The sequence below is a fragment of the Triticum urartu genome, chromosome 7A (genome assembly GCF_056163025.1).
Source record: "Triticum urartu cultivar PI428250 chromosome 7A, HENAU_Tu73, whole genome shotgun sequence".
Taxonomy (NCBI): domain Eukaryota; kingdom Viridiplantae; phylum Streptophyta; class Magnoliopsida; order Poales; family Poaceae; genus Triticum; species Triticum urartu.
In genome coordinates, this window is record NC_141879.1 from 360,930,718 (window position 1) to 360,942,869 (window position 12,152).

Genomic DNA, 12,152 nt, shown 5'->3' on the forward strand with positions numbered 1-12,152 from the left:
TGGTGAATCTTGTTAAATACTCCAAGCAAAATTACTCCACACATGTACAGTTCAACCTTGTTAAATACTCTAAGCAAAATTACTGGATTACTGGAGTACTACAAGTTAAATGTGTTGCACATGTCTCAAGGAACCAGCAGCGCTGCTTGCCCCCTTGGTCCAACTCCTTGCTGTGCAGGATGACCGACACTCGAATGCAGACAATACAAAACAATACATTACAAAATAATACAAAAGTATGAAGGCAAACATCTAAGCAAACATGATTGGCAGGAATGCAGCATCATGCATGTGCCGACTGCCCCACAGGAAACCCTACTACAATGATAGGGCTTCGGTAAAGGGACATTGCTGGTAACTAATCGCGAAGTTCTGATGAAGTAAACCCCAGAAATAAAAGCTCGAAGACGGATGGGCAAAAGCTCACGGGCTTCAATAATCATGCTAGCCTTTTCAGATGGTTTAAAGTAGGGAAAGGAAGAAACTGGTAAGTTTTGCTGGAGCAGAACTGACATTATTTTCTAGCCTAGACCCAAACAAGAAATGTACAGAATATACTAGCGGCAATCTTATCACCATTAATAGTACAATAAACTCGGATCTTATAGATCAAACTGAACACTATATATGCAGAATATTTACAGCTAAGATTTATCTTTGGACTGTATTTGGACACTAAATATGCAGAATATTTTAGATTACCAACAATAAAAGTTCATGACTGTCAACCAGGAATGTACAGTTTCTGGCAATCAGTTAAAACAAGGGAAGAATCTATATATCACATTCAAGGAACTAAGTTAATGTTATCAGCATCCAAAATCCTTTGAAAAGCCTACATGTGAAACTAGAAGAAGCACAGTGGCCCGATGTGCTTAGGGGTCAGGGAGGAGGACGATTAGAGAGCGCAGCGGCATCCATGGCGTCGGAGCCAAACATGCCTCCATGGCCACAGCCAACTCCCTCTTCTACCACTTTCAACAAGAACTTGTGATCCCTGTAATGTATCGCTGTTAAATAAAGCAACACATAAGCATATGGAAGAAAGCCTTTTGAGCAGCTCTCCAATTACATAGAACAACAAATGTAGCAAAGGGCCCTGCGATGGTCAGATATGCCTTGCCTTGTAGTGTGGTGAGTAAGAACTAGAGAGAGGAAATGGTAATTAGTACCTTCCTGATGCCCGTGAAACGCAGAAGCAACTGTGATAGTCCCATCCGTGGTCTCCACAACTGCAAAAGAATGAAGAAGATGGTTACCGAGGCACCCAAGTTACTTCATAATCTGCACAGGATTTACCCAAAATGTAGCGCCTATGTAGAAGAAACTATGAAATGTGTAGAAGAATCATCACATGAACAAACAAACACGACCCCCATGAACTTGGAAGGCTGTGAACACTAGCAGGACGCACGACAGACCTTGGAAGACTGACTGCGTGTAACCTGGGAAGAATACAAATAACACAGGGGCATAATACCAATCCTACACACTTCACTTCTATGCTGGTTGGAATAGGATAGCATACAAGAATTAGTACATCCTGAATCACGATTGGATGTGACAGAGATGCAAAAAATATACAGAGTAGTTGATTCCTAAGCATGATAACATATAAACATGTCAAGGCACACTGTCAGTTACTATGATTGACATTTTTGTCAACAGACGCTACAAACAAGTCACGTGTTGGTCACACATTAGCACATGAAGCTACCAACCGATCGAATCTTTTGCTTCTAGAAACACTCTGTTCATCACAAGATATAGAATGCAGTATAGAACTCTATTCAGCACAAACCACATTGTATAGTCTTTTAACTCTGTTCAGCAAAAACTAGAGAGTGTAGTCTACAATCTGTTCAGTTAAAACTACAAAGTACTAAACTCTACACTAGTGCCCAAAAGACTTCCATTATCACATGCGAGAACCCTCGAAGAGAACCAAATGTGTTGAAGATTGCTTTATCACATTATAAAAATATAATAAGAGTGCAGACGCTCCTTCATCCGGTTCCTAGTACTACCTCTATAGACTATAGTACTAGTAAACTTTGTGGTTGGCAGTTCGTCTCTTCGGGAAGTGCAACAGTAATAGTACTACTACTATAGTGTATGCTATTGGCAATCTGACACCGAATTAATTGTTGCACGTCCACCGCCTGAGCAAAGGACAGCTTGCATTAGTCAAAAGTTTCTCCTTTTCCTGCGAGCCACCGCGCGCAAGCTTCTCCCGTCCTGCAAGCTTCTCCTCGTTCGGCAAGTTGACAGGACACAGCAAAGTAATGCTAGTCCATACTGCCTCCTCTCCGGTTAATATGGCTTAATTTCAAACGAGATAAATACATTGTCTGTCACTGTATATTTTTAAAAATATGGTCAGTGGACTTCATAGTACGCTCATTGCGCTCAATATATACATTTTCCGGTGTTTATACGGTCACTAGCTCACCCTGGCTGAGTATGTGTGTGCATGCACGTGTAGGTTGAGCACTTGAGCGTGACCGTGTGTATTCCGTCGTGTGCTCGGACATGCATGCACTAGGGCGTCGCGCGCGTTTTTGCGTCCATGTGTACGTGTGACTATTGCATACACGTAGGGGGAGTACATGTAGGGGCCACTAAAGGAGGAGTCAAATCACACAGTAAGTTAGTCAAAAGAAGAAACCATCATTTCACTCTTCAATGACACGTACGCAATATAAAATGGTTGATATGGAGAGAAAAACAAAACCACTATATATACACTAGCAGGAGCCTAAGCTACAAGCCTGCTTGCTTGGGTTGCTCTCTTCACAAGCATAGAACGACGGTGGCCACACTGCTGGTCACATATCCGACCTGATCCTGCAGCTAGGGGAAGGGAACAATGTTCTACGTAGACGCGGTTGACATCGGCGAGGGATAAAATCCAGAGTCGGTGTCCCAATTGGGGGTCACCGTGGTATGGGCTGATGCTGCGTCCCAACCGCCCTTCTAGCTACAGCCCGATGTCCGTTTCGAAAATATTAGTGCATGTCAACAAAAATTCTGTTCCGTTTCAAAAAAAGCATATAAGCTGTTACTTCTTACCCAAATGATCTTTATATCCAACAGACGCAAAATATCCATTCGACTGTTCGAAATTACTTTCACTTCTGATCTGATGTTGAGGTAATTGCTGCATCGCCACCAAAGCCCAGCATCTCTTAAGCTAAAGTAGACCGAGCTAACCCCCATATTAGCATATTACTAAGATAAGCAGAAGGCACTGTAGAATCATTTAGGACGTGAGCTTGTCAATCTCAATGTGGAGGGACACCAGCTTAGCCCCGGCCAGCAGCTTGGGCGGAACTGTGAAGAAGGTCAGCTCCTGAACGGCGACGTCGCTGGGATCCCCGCTGCTTGTCACCTCCATTTCCACCTTGACGGCGTCGGTCCTCCCTTTGGGCTCCCCCGGCGGGCCGTCACTACAAGAAATATGTCAACTTGTGACCTTGACTATTGGTCACTGAAAGGTCATTGTTTTTCATTTGTGACCTTTTTGTGACCAAAAATAGAAGGTCAAAAGTTGGCAGTCGTAAACTGAAATTAATGACCTTCTCTGTGAGAAGGTCGTAGACGTTTATGACCAAAACAGAAGGTCGTTGAACCCATGACCTTTTGTTTTGGTCACTGGCTGTCTGCCCAGGTCACGTCAGATCCGACGTGGCAATCTGACATGGCAAAATTGCGACCAATTAAAAAGGTCACCGACAAGATTCAGCCCAGGCCAGTTCAGTCTTCCTTGTGGGCCAAGCCCATTTATTATTATTTTCCTGTCAATTTATGTGAGCTACATGGGCCAAGCCCAAGAATTCATCTTCTTTTTCTTCTAGGACATGGACTTCTATAGTCCATTTCGGTTTTGGGCCTTCTATAGTCCATTTCGTTTTTGCGCCTCAGCCATTTCATAGTCCATTTCGTTTTTGAGCCTCCATATCAAACTTTCAGGAACTTGCTCGCAGGACACAAGCTTATTCCAGCGACAGTGAAACAGAGAGGAAATTCGAACAAGTAGCGAGATCATTTTATTTCTTTCAACATGAAAGGACTTTTGAAACAGCCACGAGCACAAAGTAGGTACATTCAACAGAGTCTAAATTAACATCAAAATGAAGCAACAAAGGGCAGTCTGAGAACATGAACTACATGGGACACGGTAGCTACCATTTCTACCAGCTGCAGCTGCTTGAAAGAGGGACTACCAAGGAGCTAAACTAACAGCGACCATCCATCATAAATTGGTGACTTCAACAATAAGCGGCAACAACGACATTCTAGAGACCCCCTCCCCCCACTGTTGCTTGGTGTGCCGCATCACTAGTCACCCTGCACACAACAAGTTTTCATATGTTTAGAGAAAATCAACATGCTGAGCGGTTAGGGAATACACGGGGAGGAAGTGGGCGGGTGGATCAGGATGGTCTCACCTCGTTGTCGTCATCCTTGTCGCTCACCTCAAACTTGGACTTGTCATATTTGCTCGATGCCTCTCCTGCGTGAAACAGGGATAGGCTCGAAAGAGCGTGGATCAATACAACAACAGTACAACATATAGTATCGGCAACATTAACTACTCCAAATCAACAGCAACTACAGCATACCAGGTCAACAACTACTACTACAGCAAGATCAATAGAGCATCCACTATTCACTATTCGCCCTAGTTGAGCATTTAAGTTGGCACATGATGAAGTAAACATTCGGTGAACATGTAATATCTAGGAGTTAAAGATTTAGCATGTAGTGAACATGGAATCTTTCACATACACAACAACGCTAAAAATAGACAATGCATGCAATTCCCAGGACCAACGACACATAAACAACGACCTCCTCCATGAGCATCTCAGTATCACTTACATCATAGACTCCAAACAGAAAGGAACATGTACAACGGTGAGCATGTAAATCGGGACACACACCTATACTGCTGTACAACATCTAGCCACCGTGGCAGAGGCCATGCTACATGTGTGCCTCCCTTGTGAGTGGGACTGCATCTATACAATTGTACAATGGAAAATGAATTAGAACTAAACAACAATTATGAGTATAACAGAAGGCAGGGACTGTACTGTGCTCTGTGCAATTTTATCAGTAAAAGCTTAAGTTATAGAACAAAATTTAACAGTATAAACAGGTAGAGACCGTGCAAGTTTATCAGCACAAGCTAGATATATAAACAACATTTAACTGTATAAACAAAAGGCAAAGACTATACTGCACAAGCGTATCACTATAAACTGAATCTATAAACAAAATATCTACTACACAAGTGCATACAGTACTCAACATCTACTACACAAGTGCATACCGTACTCAACATTCACTCAAAGTATGTTGTGCAGGATCGCACCATTCCATTTTCACTCAAAGTACAATAGTACATCACATTTTTGGATGATCACCAAACGCAAAACTACTCCTGACTATGATCATCAACATCTACTATTCCTAACTACTCCCTGTGCAATCCTACTGTGCAGTAAAACTTCCTCACCCTCCATTCACCCTGTTCAAGCAGTACTCTAGTAAAACTACCCCTAATGCTATAGCAGTTAACAGCAAGTGAAATTATTGTGATGTGCAAAATTTACAGTAAATACTCCACTAAATATTACTGAAACTTAACATAAGTTAACTAAGCTTTTTCAGTTTCAGAATGTACAAGTCAGAAAATAAGCTTGCACGCAAGTTTATGTAAGTAATGCACACTGGAGTACAATACTTCTATGGATTTCTGCAAATAATTCATGATTTTCTAACTAATCCAAGATGTCCATTTAATTAACTGGAAAAGTAAGTTAAATCTTGGTGAATCTTGTTAAATACTCCAAGCAAAATTACTCCACACATGTACAGTTCAACCTTGTTAAATACTCTAAGCAAAATTACTGGATTACTGGAGTACTACAAGTTAAATGTGTTGCACATGTCTCAAGGAACCAGCAGCGCTGCTTGCCCCCTTGGTCCAACTCCTTGCTGTGCAGGATGACCGACACTCGAATGCAGACAATACAAAACAATACATTACAAAATAATACAAAAGTATGAAGGCAAACATCTAAGCAAACATGATTGGCAGGAATGCAGCATCATGCATGTGCCGACTGCCCCACAGGAAACCCTACTACAATGATAGGGCTTCGGTAAAGGGACATTGCTGGTAACTAATCGCGAAGTTCTGATGAAGTAAACCCCAGAAATAAAAGCTCGAAGACGGATGGGCAAAAGCTCACGGGCTTCAATAATCATGCTAGCCTTTTCAGATGGTTTAAAGTAGGGAAAGGAAGAAACTGGTAAGTTTTGCTGGAGCAGAACTGACATTATTTTCTAGCCTAGACCCAAACAAGAAATGTACAGAATATACTAGCGGCAATCTTATCACCATTAATAGTACAATAAACTCGGATCTTATAGATCAAACTGAACACTATATATGCAGAATATTTACAGCTAAGATTTATCTTTGGACTGTATTTGGACACTAAATATGCAGAATATTTTAGATTACCAACAATAAAAGTTCATGACTGTCAACCAGGAATGTACAGTTTCTGGCAATCAGTTAAAACAAGGGAAGAATCTATATATCACATTCAAGGAACTAAGTTAATGTTATCAGCATCCAAAATCCTTTGAAAAGCCTACATGTGAAACTAGAAGAAGCACAGTGGCCCGATGTGCTTAGGGGTCAGGGAGGAGGACGATTAGAGAGCGCAGCGGCATCCATGGCGTCGGAGCCAAACATGCCTCCATGGCCACAGCCAACTCCCTCTTCTACCACTTTCAACAAGAACTTGTGATCCCTGTAATGTATCGCTGTTAAATAAAGCAACACATAAGCATATGGAAGAAAGCCTTTTGAGCAGCTCTCCAATTACATAGAACAACAAATGTAGCAAAGGGCCCTGCGATGGTCAGATATGCCTTGCCTTGTAGTGTGGTGAGTAAGAACTAGAGAGAGGAAATGGTAATTAGTACCTTCCTGATGCCCGTGAAACGCAGAAGCAACTGTGATAGTCCCATCCGTGGTCTCCACAACTGCAAAAGAATGAAGAAGATGGTTACCGAGGCACCCAAGTTACTTCATAATCTGCACAGGATTTACCCAAAATGTAGCGCCTATGTAGAAGAAACTATGAAATGTGTAGAAGAATCATCACATGAACAAACAAACACGACCCCCATGAACTTGGAAGGCTGTGAACACTAGCAGGACGCACGACAGACCTTGGAAGACTGACTGTGTGTAACCTGGGAAGAATACAAATAACACAGGGGCATAATACCAATCCTACACACTTCACTTCTATGCTGGTTGGAATAGGATAGCATACAAGAATTAGTACATCCTGAATCACGATTGGATGTGACAGAGATGCAAAAAATATACAGAGTAGTTGATTCCTAAGCATGATAACATATAAACATGTCAAGGCACACTGTCAGTTACTATGATTGACATTTTTGTCAACAGACGCTACAAACAAGTCACGTGTTGGTCACACATTAGCACATGAAGCTACCAACCGATCGAATCTTTTGCTTCTAGAAACACTCTGTTCATCACAAGATATAGAATGCAGTATAGAACTCTATTCAGCACAAACCACATTGTATAGTCTTTTAACTCTGTTCAGCAAAAACTAGAGAGTGTAGTCTACAATCTGTTCAGTTAAAACTACAAAGTACTAAACTCTACACTAGTACCCAAAATTATTCGAGTGCCCAAAAGGAGGTTTTTTGTGAAGGACCTCCCAAATAATTATTGCAAAATTGGACGAAATAATTTTTATAAAATACTAGGCCATATTTAATGCACAATTGACCAAATGGTTGGGTGTAAAAAGTTTTGATCCACCTCTCGTGAAAAAGACAAATTTCCGCTGGTTCAGCTGGAAACGGGTCAAATTTGATATTTTTTTTTCCAAAAATCATTTCTAGGTACATAAGTATCTATTTAATCAGAGAAACACCAAAAAAATTCCAAGATTCAACCACTAGTTAGGAACGGTCATTCCCGCCGTTTTGACCTCATTTTGAAACGGGCATAAAAAATTCAAAAAAAATCAAAAAATTGGGAAACCTTCACATTGTGTCATTATATGTGGCCAAGTTCCTAGGAAAAATAACAAACTTGTAATACGGCAATTATTTTTAAAAAGTGTTCTCAGAAACAAGCTATCACGTATGGAGATCAATGGCTTTCAAGCCAAATGATCAATATTATGGCCACATTCATGGCATAGTTTGTTCAAATTATCTCATATTGTGCACAGGGGTGCATATTGGAATGGTAAAAAATGTTGCCTAAGGAAGTTTTCATTTTCTTTGGACGAAAAAACAATTTTCCATTTTTCGAGTGCCCAAAAGGAGGTTTTTTTGTGAAGGACCTCCCAAATAATTGTTGCAAAATTGGACCAAATCATTTTTATAAAATACTAGGCCATATTTAATGCACAATTGACCAAATGTTTGGGTGTAAAAAGTTTTGATCCACCACTCGTGAAAAAGACAAATTTCCGCTGATTTAGCTGGAAGCGGGTCAAATTTGAACTGCAGCTGCCTCATAGTTTGCTATTTATTTTTTCACAAAATCATTTCTAGTTACATAAGTACCTATTTAGTCATAAATACATGGTTTGGTGGCGATACGTCGAGGTTTGGGCGGTGGCCAAGGGCCCCAACTCTAGAGCGCGTAAACTCGCATGCCCGCCACATGGTCACCGCATGAACGTGGCATTGCCATGTGTTCTGGGCGGCCTAGGCATGTCTAGTGGGTTGGGCACTCCCTAGGTAGGTGCTAGGAAGAAAATTACAGCATAAGATTCTCACGAGGAGACTGGTCGATGCCCAAACATGAATTAGCAGCCAAGTGTTTGATTAGCGGTACGGGAAATGTAAATGGCTAATGGGCGTGAGTTTTGGCTGAGGATGATCAGTTACTAAGAAGACCGTCTTCAGAAATTTTCAGCTCAAAAGGAGGAGCCTAGTTGGTACTTGCTTTGCAAAGTACCACATTGGACGTAAATACGAATGTTGAAGCTGGGCTCAAAATAATGAATGGATTGAGCTGGCATTTGGTGGAGGATGGTTATTTGGGCATAGGAAAGCACTGTAGAAAATGGATACTATTTTGACATGCCAAAGTGGTACTTCCTTCACAAAGTGCTGCTCTGAACAGAATAGGAAAATGAATAGTGTTGAATTATTTTTTAACTAGGCAAGGAGGTTTTCGACATATTTGATGAAGATATGATCCAAACAATTTATGAGAATTTTTTGGGAATTTTTGGAATAATAGAAATATAGGTTGCTTCACAACCTAGGGCAAAAATTGACACATGGACATGACACATAGGCAAAACTGATGAGATGGCGCCTAGTCATCGCAACCCACCACAATTTACAAGGCTATGACCATCTATATTGGTCGTTAACAACTAGAAATAAGGCAGCGGACTAGTGTTGTCTGCTTTATGACCATTTCGTGTAAGGAAATTACGACCTTTCTGACCAAAATGGTCGCAATGGTTTAGGGTTTGGAGCCCCCCGAACAGCTTTTGACCTTTATGACCAATTCTTCCAGGGTCACTGACAGAAGGTCACTAGTTGACATATTTCTTGTAGTGCGTTCGCCCACAGCTTGGCCATGTAGTGCGGCAGTGGGGAGGCCCCCACTCTGATGCAGACGACCGACATGGCGATAGGGGGGCCGATGTCGAGCATGCCGCCGACCAAGAAAAACGCGCGGCCGTCCTCCTCCACGAATAGCAAGAGTCATGGCTCCGACAGTGACACTTGCAGCTGGAGTGCCTTGTCGTACTGGATCCTGTGCACGGGCATGGGATGCACGGTGCTGATGTGGTGGGAAAGCACCGGCGGCGGGCCTTCATAGCCGCAGACGGGCACGGGGCATTTGCAGGGCGTGAGCGGGCACACGCTCTAGTGATCGGCGAGCTTGTGGTAAGTGACGTAGAGCCCACAACCTTCATGCGGGCTCTCCAACCTCACCGAGGAGAGGACGGCGTTCACCGCCATGTTCCGCACGTCGAAGCCACCGCTGCGCTCGCACTTCTGGCACTGCCGGTGGTTCCTGGGGCGCTCGACGCGGTAGTCCGTGCAAGCCAGGCGCCCTCCTTTGCACTGCACAAATCAATCAAACAACACATCAATCATGAAACCTGCACCTTGCTCGATCAACCAAACGGACGAGGAGTATTCAAACCTCATACACCGGAGGCTTCAAGGGGCGGAGGCACAAGGGGTAGTGGAGCAAGGTGATGTCCATCGAGACCATAGAGAGCTCCATCTTAGGGTCCCATTCCGTCTGCATGATCTCGCCCTCCTCGTGCACAACTATCTCTCGCTTTATTAGGGCCGGGGCATTACAAAGTTTTACCGTCACATATTCATACTACTTCAAGGTGCATTAAATCAACACATGCAAGTATCAAAAGGAGAGTCACGACATGCATGCATGTGTTGTAATTAATGCATCGGTAAACGCAAATTATTGAAATATATCGAGTGCAGTGCTTTGATGTGTTGCGTCAACTCATACAAGACCGAGAAGTTTGATTACTACAACGCTCTCTCGCCTTAACCGCAGCTGTCTTTGGCTGCATGACAGGTGGGCCACCGACCTGTTGGGCCCACCTGTCATGGACGCAAAGGCAGGAGCAGTAAGTGAATGAAGCTGCGTCCCTCCCTCGCCCATGAGCGTGGTGGCTGGCAGGACAATGAGAAGCCTTCGTTCGCTACACGCTCTCCCCCCCCCCCCCGCGTACGCGGTGGACATGTAGCAGTTCAATCGGTGTCAGATGGCCAGAAGCATACTATAGTACTCCTCCACTACAGTAGTACTCCATCATTGGCCCTGTTTGAATCCATGGGTTAGAGTTAGTTTGGGTTAGTTTGGACTCAACTAATCCAAAAATATCCAAACAGGAGGGTTAGTTTGGGTTAGGTGCATCTAACTCATCCAAAAAATCTGACCCACCCAAGAGGTGCTTATTTGGGTTAGTTCTTCTCAGGACCACTAAAAACACCTTTTTCTCTCGCTCTTCCCGAGGCAGATCCCTCCTCACTTCCTCGAAGCTTCTTGTCCTCTCCCTCCCTCCCTCTCGCACCGCCCGTGAAGGCGCCTCGCTGTATCCGCGCTCCATCTAACCCTGCTATCCAAACACCTTTTTGGTTAGAGTTAGTTCAGGGTTAGTTCTGGGTTAGAATCTAACTCTAACCTCTAACTGAGTTAGAGTATCCAAACAGGGCCATTGTTCGACTTCCCAAAGAGGCGAAGAGCCAAGCGCAGCCCGGACGCTCGTGTGGCAGTTTCATGTGTAGAGTAGCCTAGGATAGCGTGTACCGTGCCTGTAAGCTTAAAGGCTTGTTTGGTTCCAAATAAGTCACCAACTTATAAGTCGAAAAGTGAAAAAAGTGACTTATTTTGCCAAATAGACCCAACATATAAGTCACCCCCTTTTCCGTGGGTCCCATCACCTTTACATAAAAAAACAAGGTGAGAAGGTGTGGTCAGGGGACTTATAAGTCAGATGACAATCGAACAGGCGTGACTTATAAGTCACTGGTTTTAAGTCACCTGACTTATAAGTCAGGTGACTTATTGGAACCAAACATGCCCTAAAATCGTTGGGGTTGGCTCCATGCTATAGTTTTTGGTTAAAATAATCTTCTGGCCCTACCTGTCATCCTGGTGATTCTAGTTTGCACGCTCATTTGGTCAAGACAGGAATATATATTTTAATTTGTGGTGGGGTAAATGTTAGAGGTTGCAGCAAATGGAGTATTGTACACTGCGGGTCTTTCAGCCAAGTTTAGAGGCAACCATGTGGGGCAGTGCTATGATGTGTCGCGTCAACTCATACAACAAGGAGAAGCTTGATTTTATTACTAGTACATGCCTTCTCCCTCGCCCATGCGCGTGGTGGCTCGTAGACGAGGACAGGCTTTTGCTTATCCCTCCCGCTCATGGTGGATGGACATGCAGTAGTGGATTCGAACATGCAGCAGTGGATTCGATACTGTAGAAGCAGTAGTAGTAACATCATTGTTCGTCTTCTCGAAGAGGCGAACAGCCAAGTGCAACCCGAATGTGGCAGTTG

General features: G+C 43.2%; 1 pseudogene; it reads right to left on the reverse strand.

The window, feature by feature from the left end:
- Positions 1-3,262: 3,262 nt before the first annotated feature.
- LOC125525618 (uncharacterized) lies at positions 3,263-11,304 on the reverse strand (annotated as a pseudogene).
- Between the last annotated feature and the right edge of the window lie 848 nt (positions 11,305-12,152).